At 39.0% G+C, this 7587-nt stretch overlaps 1 protein-coding gene across 2 annotated transcripts in view; it reads left to right on the plus strand.

The window, feature by feature from the left end:
• MSH3 (mutS homolog 3) overlaps nucleotides 1–7587 on the plus strand; it is a 113975-nt gene that overhangs the window by 52222 nt on the left and 54166 nt on the right. The gene's annotated exons all lie outside the window — the stretch shown is intronic.

Genomic DNA, 7587 nt, shown 5'->3' on the forward strand with positions numbered 1-7587 from the left:
TAGAGTTGTGCATTATCATACTCGACAGGAAAAGGTCTGATCTCAGGATACTGTGTTGTAACACAGTGTGATCTTTGTGTCTTTGTATGTGAGCTACATTAAAAAGATTTCCTTCCTAATGCAAAATTAATCGCAGAACCTCATAGCTACGGGAAGAGGAGAAAGGTAAGCTGGTTAGGTTAGGTAAGCATAGGCCTGGTTAAGCAAACCTGTATCTGGTTTGCATCTTTCTTTTGTTGTTGTATATTATGGATATGTTGTCCTATGGCAGCAGTGTACAGGAAAGGGCAAGGAAGTTGTTGCCCTGCACATGGACAATCTGAAGTCTCATCTCTGCAAAATGTCTTTCCTTGTCTTTCTGTTATATCCATGGTTACTCCTTTCCACCCTCATCTTTGCATCTCCCTTTCCTGTTCCCTGCATGTTATGACTGGCTTCAAGCTATAGCAATGCTGCTTGCCCAGTCTGGAGTCCAAGCAGAATAGACAACTCTGGGACAAACGTTGCATCCTTTTCCTCATTGAGTATTAATCTGTGTCTGTGCCTTGCTCAGTTGTTGATTCTTGCAGTGATTTGTAGGAAATTTGTTTCCCTGAGATCAAACAAACACTTTCCTTGACCTTGTCAAGGTTGGCTAGAATTGAACAAAGATTTCAAAGCTGAAAAAGGCAGATGAGTAGCGCAATTATATGGAGGTTTATTATTTCCACATTAGATCTGGCTGTAAAGCTAATAAAGCTGTGATTAGGTACTTAAAGTAAAACTTGAGATAAATGATGGATGTGTCATACCAAGTAATTTATAGTCACTGTAGGGGAATATGTGTAGAATTCCATTCCTGTGCAGAGAACTCCGTGGCCTTTATGTATAGAAAGCATTGCGTAAGAGAGATGTTTTGTTTTTTTTTCTTCCCTAGTATGTTCCTGGAGAGGTAGAATATCTTTTAAATATCAGTGGGTGGGCATCATGAAGTGTCATTTCTAGTACTGTAGCCAGGGAGAAGGTAGAGACTTTGCTATCTAAGGGGAAGATAACTTGGCAAATGCTGGTGTTTGTATTTGTTGCGAGACTGCTTAGTTGATGAGTTAGAAAAATATCTAGTGCAAAAGTTTGAAAGCTTAGGTCTGGGGGGGTGGATAACTGGAAGTGATAAAATGTTTGTTGTGTGTGTGATGTGAATGTATTAGTTTGCACGATGACCTCTCTCTTTGGGGTGATATCTACTAGTTTTTTGAGCATGTTTGTGGTTTGGAGTAGCATAAACAGACTGAGTGATCCACAAGGACCTAAACTGTATTTCTTTAATATTCTTTTGACTCACTTACTTTTTCAGTACATTATGTATGATGTGCAGAAGCTAACATAATGAGGTTAATGATAAGATTACGGAGAGCAGAATGCCCTAAATGTAAATTTCAGAAGTCGTGCAACTTCCAGCACGGAAAGTTCGCCCAAGGCTTTGGGGTGAATACGCTTTGTCTTTGTCAGCTTGTGTTGAAATTGGGGAAAAAACCCCAACCCTCTCACACAACCTCACCACCATCTGTCCCGCCCTCCCCCCCGCCCCCTTTACATCTATGTTTTGGGATACATGTGTCAGTTGTGGTGTACTGCAAGCCACAGAATGTGCTTAAGGTACTGGAGTAAACATAGAGCAAAAAATTAAAAGCCTTTAACATAATGGGAAGGGAGTGGTGATCAAAGGTTTCGTCAATGTTTTGGGCCTCTACTGTAACAGAATTTGTGAGATAAATGTGGGCAATGCCCACCCCATCTGGAGGCCCAAGGTCCTTCTCCCTGCTTCCCACGCGTACCCTGAGCCAGTGGCAAGGCGTTAGCCTGCACAAGGCACAGCGTTTTCTCAGTGTTCCCAGGGCTCTGCATTGTCCAGCACTGTGCTGGTATCCCTGGTGCCAGGGTCACAGAATAAGGCTGCAGACAGAGAATTCTCTCTTAATTCCCCCAGACCATTAGTAGAAGTCCAGAAGCATGGAATAAATTAGTTAAAAAGTATTCTGGACCACATCAAATACATGGCAACAAAGCTTCTTTTTGGGTGCCACAAGGGCTATCAGAGAATCAAACCCTTAAAGCCCCATTAGGATAAGCTGACCTGTTGGGGCCCAGATTCACCCCAGCCTGTTGATGTATTTCGGCTTTACTGTGATGTAGTTCATGGTCTTGTCCCCAAGACACGCTGTTTGCCAGCGTCTTAATGGTTGGAACTCTCCGTGTGGTTTCCTGCCTGCATTTTTTTGTAGTCAGTTTATACTCATTTGATCTTTTTCTAGTTAAAGCTGATGTTTAAATCTCCAGGAAGGAGAAAAATCAGCAAAAACATTTTAACCTTTGCTTTGCAGGCTAGAGAAACCAAAATTTTAATTACCCCTTAGAAACATGATTTCCACTTTGTCCGGTGGTTTTAGCCCCCTTGGTTGTGCCCCATTTCTTCCAGTTCTGGATGAGATGATGCTTTTATTGAGGCTGAATTGAAGCTGTGTAGGACAGTATTAATAATTTCTATTAGTCTGAATATACTTTGCCTGCAAGAGTATACAACGACTGTAGCTTTAGCAAATTCAGAACTGCACAATTCAGAACTGCAGACAGTTCCTTATCTAGGACTAAAGAAGGGAAACAGTGTAAAATTGGTATTACTAATGCAACGTGACTTTTATTTGGAGGCGATGTACTGTAGAACTGGGAAGAAGGTGGTCCCTTTATAGTGATGTTGGCAACGGCATGTCTTTCCTAATATAAAAAAGCTTGTTCTAAGTCCCCTCACTTTGAATGTATTGAGTGCTGTTTTATTTATACTTCTATACACAAAGTACAGTCCTAAAGGAAAGTCTTTCAAGTTAGACTTTGTCCTTGTTCCTGTAGTTAAGAGATCTGTGCAGTAAAACAAACTTCCTAAAGGACTTTAAAGAAACCCATCCTAATTCAGAGTTAAACTGGTTGTCATTTGATACTATCATCATCCAGAGCTGGATTAGAATCTTCTTTTGCAGTGGTGATTTAGGAATAAAATCCATCCATCCTACAGCAGAATTTCACGAGCTCCATTTTCCTCCCGAGAATAAAGATTTTATAGCATCAGTGCCAATATAAAATGCACAAATGCAGGTTATAGCATACGCCTGAGATCTCAAAATTGTTGTAGTAAAGAAAAAGATTGCAGCATCATCACATGCATTCATTCATTTTTGCTAGCTGTGTTTTGGTACCTTTGAATGCTGTGTTTAACTCCTTATAAATGTAGTAATCAGGCATTCATTCATGTTGGCTAAAGTAGCTAACAGTTCCCTTTTTTTGGCACAAATAGCTGAAATATCTTGTGTGTGAGCATAAACAAAAGTGTTTGATTACCACTAGCATATTTTATACATTCTTCTAACAGATGTGAAGACAAAGTTTATAGTACTTGTACGTTGCTGTTAAGTATTTGAGATCCATTCGGGAATATTGTCTTTGCATGGCTGCATGTTTATTTAAGGGAATGTCGGACCTCTGGAGGGGTACAAGACATTAGGAGTTTCGAGATTACATTACTCTTTCTCCTGCATATAGGAAAAGAAATGAACAGATCCAGAAGGATGTTTTGGGTGTTTTTTTTTTTAGGTTTCATTTAAATTTCACTGTAGTAATTATGATATAATTACCCTTGTTTGTACTTTTTCACTGTTGCTAAAGCACAAAATTACAGTGGTCACAGCACAATTTAACAATTCAAAATTTATCCTGTAAAGTCAGCCAGATTCTAACTTACCCACCTAAATAAAAAAGCCAGTGATACTGGGTTTTTGTTTGGTTGTTCTTTAAAAAGGCATACACAGTTAATTGGTTGCATAGTGGTAATTCTACCACAACTTTGTATTTCGATGTCATTGATTGCTTGTTATGAAAGAGAGTGGTCTAAAGATTAAAACACTCTGTACTATTTAACATGGCCTTTAATGTGATGAACTCATGTAAAGTCTTCATTTGTAAACTGTGTTCTGAAAGAAGGTCAAGAGAAAAATGTGTGAGACAAAATATAAAGCAACAGAAGTCAGAATAGCCTTCACCTTGTCCTGTGTATGAAAGTAGCCAGTATCAGAGGAGAGTGTGAGAGCAGGGCAACTGGGTAATGTTACCTCCCCAGAGCACTCTCCTTGCTTCCAGCGACTCCCAGTTCAGTGATTTCCTCAGGCACAACCAATACACATGTTTAAGTAATACATTTTCTTTCTTTGAAATGCTGTAGTCAGGCAGGATGCTGCTAGGCTTTGATCTGCATAATATAGTTCATGGAAAGCAACATTTATTGTTTCATACTCTCCATTATATTTTTTTCAGGTGTTGAGTTCTTCTGACTGGTATTTTTACATAATGCTGTGGTCTCTAAACAGATTAATAAAATGAATTTCAGTTTTATACATTCACTGTACTTGAGCATGATGAATGAACTCATACTTTGTGCATTTATCATAAATTAAGAGATTAATGATAAATCTGTATTTATTTGTATAAAAATAAAACCTTACATGACTGAACATTTTATGTGGTTCTTATATAGCAGTCACATTATCAATTTCACTCTGCTTTAAATGTAATGATATATTAAAACATCTAAAAAGGTTAAATTTGCTTTGCTATACAAGAGATAAGCAGATCCGTTAGCACACTAGCAACCAGCAATGCTATTTAAATTGTTAAGATGTTCAGATGCTAATTCAGTGCAGTGCATTCATATCTGCAGCCTTCTGCTTTGTCAAAATAATTTTTAGTTCAGGATTCAAATATTTTCGTATTTGCTAATTTTCTGTATTATTCACATTATCTAGCAGCAGAATAATACAGGGGAATATATCGTGATTTAATTTCAAGTAATTCTTGTAAATTACTAGAATAAAGAATTCTGGGGTTAGATTTTGTTATGTTTAAATACATCGCAAAGTGATTTTAGTATTGTATTAACAATGCTATTCTTAGATGGAGAGTAAGGCAGAAGTAAGTATATTGCTTTTAGTCAACTGACTTATGTTACATTATTTCACAGAAGATTGTTTGGAAAATTGGGTAGAGCTCAGATTGCTGACACGGTTTATACAGATGGGAAAGAATAGGCTAATACCGCCCCTAAATACAGAATGAAGTAGTAGCCAGTTTATAAAACATGAGACAGTTTCTTAGCATAAGCTGTGGAGTTTCTTTGTATGATGTTAGATTCAAATTTTCTAGTGGTAGAATTTTTTTCCAGACCATGCAGAGATTAGGAACCCCAAACTGTACATCAGATGTGCTGAATAACTGTGCAGTGTAGAACAAATTTCTTCTGAGGTGATTTAACAGCTGATCAGTATAATATACTGGGCTCAACAAAATGTTTCTCAGTTTAAGTATAAATATTTAAAGTTTAAAAGCATACTTTGAAATTCATCATCTGGCTGTTTTTATCATTTCCCTTCCCCATCCTTCCCTCCTCATACATGTGTAGTTTTACATGGTTCCTCACTGTACTTCCTGGCTTTTGAAATAGGAATCCCAGTATGTTCTGTTTACAGGTGGAAAAAAATGGGTCATTTGATACTGGATGCCATTTTCCTGACCCTTTCTTATTTGTGGGATTAAAGCAGAAAAACTGTATGGATGCTTAGTTTTAGATTACTGGAGCCACAGTAACACAGCCATATGTGAGGATGATTAAAGTGCAGATTAAGCTTTGAAAGGAGGATTTTTTTGAATATCTGCATCTATTTTACATATTACTGTGTGTTTTCAATTGGCCACATAGATATAATCATGCTGTTTAAATTAAGCAACAGTGTTCTGGAACAGAATTCTGCTGCTTCCACATGTTTTTTATAATAAAAATACAGATTATTTTCTTCTTTAATGTACATGTGTTTATAATTTAACAGTTCAGTACTCCTTCAAGCAGAAGAGTGTTCCAGGGTCTCAAGTACAGCAAATCTAATAATTCTCCATGAAAATGTAATTGTGGCTGATGATATTGACCTTTCAGAATTCCAGTGTAACTGTTTGCTAGCTTCAACACTGCAAACTCGGGGTATTTTATTACTTTGCCACTGATATTAACGCTTCTCAATTTCCTTTCCATTATCCAGCCGTAGTGTAGAGCGCCTCACTAATTGATGTACAAAGCCTAAATCTGTGCTGTCTTGAATACGCGGTGTGGATGCCAACAGCTTGCTCTTTGGTTATTTGGTTGCGTAACTTTCAGCAGCCCTGCCAGTCTGCACCAGATACGTGCTTCTGGCGCTTAAGGATCAGATTTAAAGCTCAAATGTGTTCTATGCTGAGAACAGGCACTATAATAAGTCTGAGCAGTTGCACTGATGGTACCTGCTGTCTGCCGCTGTTGCTTGGCTGCCCAGAGGAATGGGAGAAATGTTTAATTTTGTGCATTTGACATTGCTGGAGGAGTGCAATGGTGGTGGGGGAGAAGAAGGCATTCTTGTGACCTGCAACAAGGCTGCTAAGCGGAAACTACAGTCTGACATTTCAGTTTTCCTCAGGGCTGGGAAAAAGTTACAGTAGTGAAATATTTTGGGTCCTGTGGTGTGATCGGAGAGTCTTTTGTCCAGTTCAGAGATAAGAGAGTGAGTTTCCAAGGTGTCTGGGGTGAAGACAGCAGCGGGTCTGTACCCTATTCATACGGTGGCTGTGGAGGGAGGAGTGCATCTACCTGCACTCCAGGTAGATGGTGGCAGCTGGGATACTGCAAATCCTGGCGTTGTACAGCAAGGCTGCTCTGGGAATGAATATGTGTCATTTGTGACAGATGAGGGGATGGTTTTACTGGTTTAGTACAAAGCAGTATATCACTGAAAAAATCCTGGCACTTAAATGCAATGGCATTTAAAATAGATTTTTATGTATCCAAGTGCACATCCAGTCATGATGTTCTCTCACATGCCATGTAATAAAATTTCAAGGACTCTTCAATTTAGCTGCCTTCAGGGCAGGGCAGAGTATCAAAAGACTGCTTTCTTCTTAACCTGCAAGGGTGGATGGACTCATGTGCAGCAGCGTGGGGATTTTTGAACTTTCTTGTCTTGGGAGGAAAACGTTGTGATAAGGCTTAGTTGTCATTCTGGGAGAAAACACAAGGATTTTAAAATAAGCACTGGGATGTCTTGAGGATTTTTAAAGTTACTTGGGACGTCATGTTTCAGATTCAGCCTTACTTGCTGGAAACTTTCTGAATGCTGGCTAAAGCCTTCGAGTGCGCTGGTACCCACAGAGCATGCCCAGTGGCACACTGGTGGGGGACTCTGAGGAAATATACACTCTGGAGCAGATGTTTTTGTGGTGAAACCCCAGCAAATCTTAGCACAGCTTGCACCTAAGTGACTCTATTTTGTAGTGCACATAGTTATCTCAGAGAGAAAGCCTGAACATGGAACAGCGACATTCAGAAGAATCGTACTTTTCCGCTTTGATACATCTCTTTTGCTGCTGTCTTACAGTGGGCTTGCTACCTTTCAATCTCTTTCCTTTGGGCTGCATACACTGATGGTGCTTTGGCTCACTAGCTCCTGAAAATAAATTCCTAATCTGTATGTTTTGGATGTACCCATG

Source organism: Egretta garzetta, unplaced genomic scaffold, assembly GCF_000687185.1.
Source record: "Egretta garzetta isolate BGI_Z169 unplaced genomic scaffold, ASM68718v1 scaffold136, whole genome shotgun sequence".
In the NCBI taxonomy this organism is placed as follows: domain Eukaryota; kingdom Metazoa; phylum Chordata; class Aves; order Pelecaniformes; family Ardeidae; genus Egretta; species Egretta garzetta.